Raw genomic sequence first — 9,219 nt, forward strand, 5'->3', positions numbered from 1 at the left:
AAAAAAATAATAATAACATTTATACCATGTTTGTTAGAAAAAATAAATAGGTTAAAATAAGAACATATTATAATTATACCATGTTTGTTAAAAAAATTTGGCTTATCCGTAGCTCTAGCATCACTGCATATCATCATGCCTCTTGTATCTTGGTTTTGCTTTTTCCAGAAAGTCAAAAAATAAAATCTGCACATTGAGAATCAAAAATATTAGCCATGCAAAAATATGGCACACGTACTTAATAATATTAGCCATGCAAAAACATGAAAACCGGAAAGGCTAAAAATTTTGAAGAGACTAAAAGTTAACAAAACTAAGATTAATGTATGAACTTAATAGTGTCGACTAACAGTAATAATAATCTAACCGAGAAACACTACAGGTCATTCGCAGCAAAAATATTAAATTACCTTGAAGTAGAGATTGATGCTTGAAAGTTAAAAAAATACTTCAATAATACAATTCTTTAGTACTCAGAAAATAATTTTTCGAAACTTGTTTATGTAGTCAAGAAAAGTTTATATATAATAAACAAAGAGGTGTAAGACATAGAGGTGTGAAATGAAGGTGTAAAAATTAATAGATGTGAAACATGGAGGTACAACAAAGAGGTGTAACACATAGAGGTGTGAAATTAAAAGGTGTAAAAATTAATAGATGTGATCTTTGAAACCAGGAGGTACAACAAAGAGATGCAAAGACTAAGGAGGTGTGATTTAAAAGGTGTAAAAATTAATGGATGTGATTTTTGAAACCAAGAGGTACAACAAAGAGATGCAAAGACTAAGGAGGTGTGATTTAAAAGGTGTAAAAATTAATGGATGTGATTTTTGAAACCAAGAGGTACAACAAAGAGATGCAAAGACTAAGAGGTGTGATTTAAAAGGTGTAAAAATTAATGGATGTGATTTTTGAAACCAGGAGGTACAACAAAGAGATGCAAAGACTAAGAGGTGTGATTTAAAAGGTGTAAAAATTACTGGATGTGATTTTTGAAACCAGGAGGTACAACAAAGAGATGCAAAGACTAAGAAGGGTGATTTAAAAGGTGTAAAAATTAATGGATGTGATTTTTGAAACCAGGAGGTACAACAAAGAGATGCAAAGACTAAGAGGTATGATTTAAAAGGTGTAAAAATTAATGGATGTGATTTTTGAAACCAGGAGGTACAACAAAGAGATGCAAAGACTAAGAGGTATGATTTAAAAGGTGTAAAAATTAATGGATGTGATTTTTGAAACCAGGAGGTACAACAAAGAGATGCAAAGACTAAGAGGTATGATTTAAAAGGTGTAAAAATTAATGGATGTGATTTTTGAAACCATGAGGTACAACAAAGAGATGCAAAGACTAAGAGGTGTGATTTAAAAGGTGTAAAAATTAATGGATGTGATTTTTGAAACCACAAAGTACAACAAAGAGATGCAAAGACTAAGAGGTGTGATTTAAAAGGTGTAAAAATTAATGGATGTGATTTTTGAAACCAGGAGGTACAACAAAGAGATGCAAAGACTAAGAGGTGTGATTTAAAAGGTGTAAAAATTAATGGATGTGATTTTTGAAACCAGGAGGTACAACAAAGAGATGCAAAGACTAAGAGGTGTGATTTAAAAGGTGTAAAAATTAATGGATGTGATTTTTGAAACCAGGAGGTACAACAAAGAGATACAAAGACTAAGAGGTGTGATTTTTGAAAGATGGGGGTGCGACCAAAAAACACGATTAATAATTTTAAACCGTTGGATTAAAACTGGAACTAATCTCATCCGTTGGATTAAAAATTGACACAAAAAAGTGGGTTTGCTATTATATATAGATTAGAGCTTTCATTCATTTTATATCTTGCCATTTTGTTCAACAGCCTAATCCTGTATATATTACTTGACGTCACTTAGCCACCGTTTCGACCATGGTGGATCTGGTGGCACGTAGAAAGCCCATCTTCCCGGTATGTGTCCCTAAATATATCAAAGCATGCAACCTTTCTCGGAAGACCAAATCGACGACGAGACTAACGTAGCATGAGCCTTGGGGTCATAACGCAACACGAATCTAAGAGCGGTTATGGGAGCTCGACTTCCAATTTATCGGGCTTATAAAAAGTCTACTTGCGTATATGAATTTAGAGTGTTTTCAAATGATTTTGACGAAGAGCGGATTAAAAGAAGGGTATCTTCTGGTTACAAAAGAAATAAAAAGAACTGATTATATGTGATGCTTCAAAAAAATTACCTAAAACAGCACAATGAATAAAATGAACAGCTAAAAAAACAAAACTTAAAAGGAGAACGATCAAATTAAACAACAACCATCATTTTTTGTGTTCAGTCGTTTTACATGCTTTACCAGTTGAAATCAACAACAATAATAAGTGGTTGTTCCTTTCGCCAATTTCAACTGGTTGTTCCTTTCCCAATACATATGCTAGTTGTTTTCTCTTTTGATTCCTTTTATAGTGGTAGTTCATAATTGCATAGATTTGTTTTGTTCTAATCGTGTGGATATTATTTTTATTTTTGTTTGACCAGAACCGGCCGGTTCTGCAATAAATTTCCATCGTACATGGGGAGAGTGGAGTGGGCGGTCCAACTTAGTACACGTACGTCGTCTTTGCATCGCATTCGCATGTGTTGCTGTTACGTACACAAATACGTAATTACTACGAATATGCGATTGAAACTAAGATATGAAACACTAATGACAAAATATAAAGAGATTCTCGTTGAAAATGTCAAATAGGAGAGGAGGTGTTTAACTTGGGAATGACTATTAGTGTTTTAATCCCTACACAACATATACGAAAAAATCAAACCACTACAAGAAAACAGCCAAATAGCGACTGCATTATTAGTCACTATTTAGTCACTAAACGGTGTGTTACGACTAAATAGCGACTAAAACCAGTAGTCGTTAATCGAGAGTCGCTAGAATTAATAGTCATAAAATTAGTCGCTAAATTTATCGACTAATTAATGACTAATATACGATTAATAATCATGAATAAAAGTAGATGTATATTAGGGACTTTTTAGCGACTAACCTAGAAAAAAAAATCAAATTTATTTTATTATATAAATCAAGAAAATTATTAAAATTATTTTATTTTTATTTCTTAAATTCATTACAAAAAACAAAATACCAAAAATCTCTTTAAACATAATAAAAATCTCTTTTCACTCTCGAAACAAAATTAAGTTTAGCCGCCTCTATTAAAACACCCTCATCGTGTTCTCCGATCTGGCCACGCCGACAGCCAGACTTCATGGTCGGAGTCGTGAGATGTCCGTCTATGGTTCTTCTCTGTTGTTACTATCTTCATATAGCTTGGGCTTGGTCTTTTGGTGAAGAAGAAAACGGAGAAGTGGTGACTTTCACGACGGTGTCTCTCCGCTGAGTAGTGGTGATGGTCTTGTCGATATTAGTCCTCGTCGTTAACACTAATATTTCAGATCTGCAACAAAACCCATATAATTATCAGATTTCCCTAGATATATCTCCATGTTTAAATTCATGTAACTAACCTTCTAGAACTCTTCCATTACTTGCATAACTCCTGGTTAATCTTCTGGTTTTTTCGATTTCACTTCAACTTGACGAAGAGAAGAAGGCGAGGAAAGAAAAGAAAGTGACAATGAGGAGAAGGGGGAAAATTGAGAAGGAAAAGGATGAGAGGATTTCTGTCCGTTGGATTGACACTATCAACGGTAGATAGTAAACCAAAAGGCAAATCCTTGTCATTTAGGATCAGCCAATGAGAAGCTTTTTCTTATTTTTTGGGGTAAATTTTGGTGATTTGCGATAACTTTACATTATAATTTTCACATAGGGGGATTTAAGCTTTATAAAGTAATAAAGTATTAGTAGTACACCTGGTGGTAAATTTATGCATTGGACTGTAAAATTATTTTAAGAACTATAAAATATTGTTTATTCACAAAAGTTTGAGATGATCAAAAGTTTATTTAATTATGATTATATAAATATTTTTAAATTAATAGACTAGAAAATCAAACTTCATATTTGAAAGTTTATTAAGCCAAAAATAAATGGAGAACTGGATTAAATATGGATGACATAATTACTTGTTGCCAATTTTTAGTGAAGAAAAAGACTTTTAACAACAACAAAAACATAATTGAAAAAAAAAATGTATGTATTTACAAATTCAACAAATTTGGTGGCCTCTTGTATATCTGTCCCCTATGCCTCTTCTCTGTTTTATGTAGATATGTATATATATTATATTATATTTATCTTCTGGTTTATAAATTAATTTATAAGATTAAAAGAGTTTAAAGTTCAAGATTTGGAGTTTATGGGGTTAATTTTTTTTTGAAAAATAGTATCACATCTTATTTTTGTGGTACTAAATAGCGACTGATATTCGACTATTTTGCGACTAATGTTTTCCGCATTAAATCTTCGTTTGATGGTACCAAATATTGACTAATATCCGACTAATTTGCGACTCGCATAGTTAGTCATATTAGTCACCAAATTAGCGACTATTTTACGACTATGTTGTGACTAAAGTTTTGTGTATGTAAAATAGTCATAAATTAGTCGCTAATTTGGTGACTAATATGTGATTACTGTATCTGGTCGCAAAAGAGCGACTATTGTACGACTATTTTTTTGTTGTCGTAAAAGAGTCACATAATAGTCGCTAATTAGTCGCACAATTTGGTGACTACATATATAGTCGCCAAATGTAGTCGGAAAAATCATGTTTTCTTGTAGTGAACGAAATGTGGATATCGATGATATTCCAAGGTAGTGATCATGGACGTATTTTGTATACAATACATTTGTATTGTGTAGAGAATAGAGATAATAAGAACCACAAACAAAATACTTTCCCCAATTATATTTACTGAAAAACTGTAAACAATCGATACACGTTTACTTTAAATGATATATTCGGTTCTAAGACAACTTCTTGTTAGTCTGATACTGAAGTTTTCTAATAAAAGGTTGAAATCTCTTACACTCAATGATTTCGACACATGTATTTTCCAAACTACTTAAAGCATGCCCACTAAAATTATCTCTATTAGAATTTAATATATTGGTTCTCACGTAATCACGTTAAATACTATTAATTTTTCTCATTTGAATTTTCATGGATATATTCTCTGTATGCAACTCTAGTTCCAACTGTAGTTTCCAGTTACAGTTTCAACATCTTTCACAAAACTCCTGTTTCAACACTTATTCACATAAAGAACTATAAAATCCAGACTTTTTTTTTCTTTTTTCTTTTTGGGTTTTAATGTTAAGAAATCCACACATGTTATGGCAGTAAACTATTTCTGAACAGAACCGAGAACCGGTTCACAGATAAGTCTCATATTGCTCACGTTTTCCTTCTTCTAATTACCTCAACAAGACAACAACCATCTTTTTGAAAACGATTTCTCTTCAAACTTGATGAGTGACACACAAATCAATAATTATCTTTAAATGTAGATCAATTTATTGAATGGGATAGAGGCGTCTTAGATAAAGGATTTAATTCTCTTGTACCCTTATCCCAAAAATTATTTTCTACATTATCCATCTTAATTATACATACTTCTCTACTTTTACAATAATTCTTAATCTCAGTTTTGCTTTTTGTCTTGTTTTGCATTATTTAATTAAAGTAGATATATTGAATATATTTTTTAAAAAGAAAAAAAACAAACCAATCACAATTCATCTCTTTCCCAACTTAAAACCAACCATCCGTACGACCCACGAAAGAAATTTTTTTAACCATTGAAGCTTCATTGAAGCTCGTTTTAGGTAATTTCTTGGTTTATTCAACTGTTTTTGTTCAATTTTAACGTATTTGAAACTTGTTTATAGTGTAGGTAGGGAAAAACGGCTTTTGAATACCTGCACAATTACAATATGTTGAATTTATACATAGAACTATTGACTATGCTTAAACATACATGCAGTTTTAAAATATTTGAATTCCATACATAAACTTTTAATTTTGTGCCTAAATATACATAAACATGTTTAATGAGTAACTTTGTTAATCTTTCCGCTAAGTCACTATGACGTGGATTCCACGTGTCCATAAATAATGAAACGACGTCGTTTTGCATTAAGTTGAAAAATTAAAATTGAACTAAAATGGCTAAAGCTACCATAGAACCCTTGACATTTAATGTACAAATGGAAGCTAAATCCCACTGAGCTACATAATCTTTACTAAATTCNTAGTTCACCATATGCTCACCTTTCAGATAGTCTGCAACAAAAAGTACGAGATCTGGAGTCTGGTTGGATCTAACCCTTTACGATTTTCTTTGAATGAGTTTGAAGCCATCACTGGACTTAGACGAGATGTTTGGGAGAAGCTTGGAGTCAATTTAGACAGTGGTCCAAGTATTGAGCAACTGGTTGCAACATGTAAGAACTCAAATGATTGGGATAGAATAGAGCGTATTAGGTTGGGTTATTTAGCTATCTATGCTGGGTTTATAGAAGCTAGGAAACCATCAACACCCACCCGTCTAAATATGGCTAGGCTAGTCATGGATTTAGATGCATTTCTTGATTATCCCTGGGGAAGAGTTGCTTTCAAGAACTTGATTCTGTCTGTTAAGGAGAAGGACTTAAACAAACAGAGTTACACCATAGACGGATTTGTCGAAGCTCTGCAGATACGGAGAAAAACGGATTTTGCATACATGCACATTTACCATATGTTAAATTTATATATCATACTATTGACTGTGCTTAAACATACATGCAATTTTAAAATATTTGAATTGCATACATGAACTTTTGATTTTGTGCCTAAAGATACATAAACGTGTTTAATGAATAACTCTGTTAGTCTTACTGTTAAGTCACTATGACGGGGATTCCAAGTGTCCAGAAATAACAGTTTTTCTGTTAAGTCACTATGACGGAGATTCCACGTGTCCAGAAATAACAAAACGACGTCGTTTTGTATTAAGTTGAATAATTAAAACTGAAACAAACTGGCTAAAGCTACCGTCGAACCCTTCACCTTTGACGTACATATGGATGTTAGATATCACTGAGCTACATAAACTTTTAATAAATACAACGAATATATATATATATATATATGTAACAATGACGGTCCATCTTCTTCCCCCTAACCCCACATATTCTTCACTAGAAGCGTTTCTGGTTCTAGATTTTCTAGGGTTTAAAAAATGGATTAAATCTTGGTTTATTCCAGTTTAGTTGAATCCAAAATCGTTAAAAGTTGGGACTTAATTTTGTTTTCCGATTTGTTTGACAAAACAAAGAGTAAGGCGATGGAATAAGAAGAACATTATCAATCTCGTCTCAAAGTCCAGTCTTCTCCCGGCGCGATCACTCCGCCGTCACCAGAGATTTACAGAATACCTATTCCTCCTCCAAAATTCCCGGAGACCTCAATTGCTCCGACTCTTACTCTTTCTCCATCTTCCAAGCACTCCAATTTCGACAACTTCCTTGAGAACAATCTCCATCACCAGTCATCACGAAACCCTAACTCCACAAACTCTCCTCAGGTTCCTCCGTTCGAAGCTCGGTCACCGTCACCATTCTCTCTTCGCTAAATTATGACTTCGCCGTCTTCAATTGGGCAGCTACGCTCGACACGTTCCGCCACATCTCCACAATGGCGAGGAGGAAGAAGTAGGGTTAGGGAGAAGAAGATGATGTGCCACCATTGTTATTATATATATATATATATATATATCTATATATATTCGTTATAATTATAAGAAAAACTTATGTAGATCAGTGGTATTTAGCTTCCATTGACGTACAGAGGTCGGGGGTTCAAATGTAGCCTTACTCAATTTGGTTGAATTTTAATTTTTCAATTTAATCCAAAATGGCGTCGTTTCATTATTTTTGGACACGTAGACTCCACGTCATATTGATTTAACGGAAAGACTAACAGAGTTACTCATTAAATAAGTTTATGTATATTTAGACACAAAATCAAAAGTTTATGTATGAAATTCATATATTTTAAAACTGCATATATGTTTAAGCACAATCAATAGTAAGATGTATGAATTCAATATATTGTAATTGTCCAAGTATGCAAAAGTCATTTTTCTGTGTAGGTAGTGTTGATGTGTTAGATTTGTAATGTGTTCTAATTTGGGGATATTCTTAGATTTGTTATAAATTCATTTTTTTTGTTTGTTAATCTTGTTAATTCTCATTTGTTGAAGTCTATTAGAGTCATAGTACGTTTATAATTTATGGACCTAGTGGTTGAATCGAGCTACATAGAAATTGGATTAGGTTTTCTCGTTTTTGCAGATGTAGGTACAACATATATTAACTGATACAACTGGTAAAACTGAAGGAAAGCGGAAACTGTTCTAATGTTAGTTTGTATTCTATTTGCAGGGAGTAATGAATAATAATCTTCGCACATTCATTCATTTTGATTATGGGGGAAATTATTTAAACAATGGAGATGAAGTACAATGGATTTCAAGAGAAGATGTTCGACATGCTCTTTTGATGAAAGCACCTATTGAGCATGTTACTTATTCTGCATTGGTTGATAAGATATGCAAAAAGATGATGGTAGCTGCAGGGACGAAGATGAAGTTTAGCTACATTCCAGTTTCAGTGAATCCTAAAAAACCAATATATATCTTTGATGATGATGATCTTTTGTGTTATCTAGAATGGAACCAAGCTAAATTTGATATAATGCATGTGGAGCTGGATAAATATATCTTCTTCTTCTTCTTCTTTGGGAACTCCATTCACCACAAACCAACAACTCTTATCTTTGTCCATACAAACCGTTCGAAGCAAATCTTAATTTAAACCACACATGAGGCCATGTTCTCTAAGCAAAAGCGAATACCTGATGGGAACTCCATTCACCACAAACCAACAAATCCTATCTTTGTCCATACAAACCGTTCGAAGCAAATCTTAATTTAAACCACACATGAGGCCATATTCTCTAAGCAAAAGCGAATACCTGATGGGAACTCCATTCACCACAAACTAACAAATCCTATCTTTGTCCATACAAACCGTTCGAAGCAAAAGTAACCACATACCCGTATACTTGTGGTTCTCCTCCCTATGCATGTCCCAAATATGCTGAAATTGCGGGTGTAAACGAAACCAATCCTTCTCATCTTCCCCAAGGATTTTCTCTAACTCAGCTATGGTTTTGTTCTCTTCGGACCTTGATGATAACTTACAACACTTTG

This window comes from Camelina sativa, chromosome 5, assembly GCF_000633955.1.
Source record: "Camelina sativa cultivar DH55 chromosome 5, Cs, whole genome shotgun sequence".
In the NCBI taxonomy this organism is placed as follows: domain Eukaryota; kingdom Viridiplantae; phylum Streptophyta; class Magnoliopsida; order Brassicales; family Brassicaceae; genus Camelina; species Camelina sativa.